Below are 1,685 nucleotides of genomic sequence, written 5' to 3'. Positions count from 1 at the left end.
CAAAAATCTACATGCTCTATATGTAGAAAACAATATCATCTTAAACTTGCTTGTCCAGCCTTACAAAAGCATCATACTTTCAAAAGAAAGAAGGACAAGAAGTACAGAAGCACAAGAAGTGCATAAGAACAAATGTTATATTAGAAGATGAAGATGGTTGTTCAAATGTAGAACTCAGAATTAAGGAGCAAGTACATATTTCCTTGATGACTTCACACAATTCAAATGACGATTATGAGGTTAGTAACTCTGAACCAAATTATACATTTTCATATGATGAATTACATAATGCTTTTTGTGAATTACATGAAGAATTTATTAGACTCTCTAATGTATGCGTTAATCATAAAAACACTATAGAGCTTCTTGAGAGTAAAAATCAAATTCTACAAAAAGATTTGGAAGCCTTAATATCCAATTCAAATGACATGTGCATTGAATGTCCAAAGTTTGATACTCTTGAAACTAAAATTGTTTTATTAAATCAAGAAATTAATATGTTCAAGAAGAGTACTCATAAGTTGGACAATATTTAATTACTCAAAAACAGACAAATGACCGGAGAGGTCTAGGCTACACAAATAATCGAAAAAATAATGGTACGATAAAGAGTACTTTTGTGAAAACTAAGAATGATTGCATGCATAATATTTCTAAAGAAATTATTGATCAATATTCTTTCTACAAGTCTAAATACAAGATACATTGGCATCAACCCACATGTTTTTATTGTAAAAAATTTGGTCATACTCATAATTCATGTCATATTAGAAAGTTGGTATTCCAACTGGCCAATATGTTTGGATTGAGAAAGGTTCTAATCTTGTAGGACCTAAATCACATTGGATACCTATAAGATCTTTGTAATTTGTTTTGCAAAAGTGCTTGAAAGCCATAAGCAAAAATGTGTTATCATAATAATGGCTGTTCAAAGAACATAGCGCGGGGAGATTCAAAATATCTGTATTCAAGTAACAAAGGCCTTGGTACCTATGCAGAGAACATCAAAATAAAAATCCTTGGTATAGGTGATAAGTGTCAAACATACCTAAAAATCATACACTTTTATGGCACTTATCTTAAGCATAATTGAGAAAAACCAACTTAAAACAATAGTTTTTGTATAAAATATCACAATTTGGTATATTTGTGTTTGTATTGCCTTTTTATGTATTTTGTAGGAAATAAAATGAAGAAAAGAAGAGAAAAGATTCATGGTCAAAAAGCAACAAAAGTCAAGAAAACCAAGATGCTCAACCAGGCAGCTTAACCAGGCAGCTGAGCATGGAACAAGCCCCACTGAGCTGACCTAGCCACCTGCCTGACTTGGCCACCTGCCTGACCTGGACCAAACTGCTCAACCAGGCAGCTGAGCGGACCTGCTTAGCCGCTCAGCCTAGCACCAGACTAGGCCTAACACGGTGAGACACGAACTTGGCACAAGCCAAGCTGCTCAACGGAGAACCAGACTCCTGGCCAGATCAGCAAGCACCAAGTCATGTCCCAGTCAACACGGTCAGAAGCTGCTGAACAAGCAGCTCAGCGGTGAAGCAGGTGCGCTGGGCGGTGCTTACCAGACTTGACTTAACCATCAAGCAAACCATGAAGTCATCCATGACCTCACCTCAATTAGTCCACCGTAGGCTTTTCAGAAGTAGCTCACAATAGCTGGTCTCATAGCCCAC

The sequence above is a fragment of the Lupinus angustifolius genome, chromosome LG07 (assembly GCF_001865875.1).
Source record: "Lupinus angustifolius cultivar Tanjil chromosome LG07, LupAngTanjil_v1.0, whole genome shotgun sequence".
Taxonomy (NCBI): Eukaryota; Viridiplantae; Streptophyta; class Magnoliopsida; order Fabales; family Fabaceae; genus Lupinus; species Lupinus angustifolius.
This window is presented reverse-complemented; position numbering follows the sequence as displayed.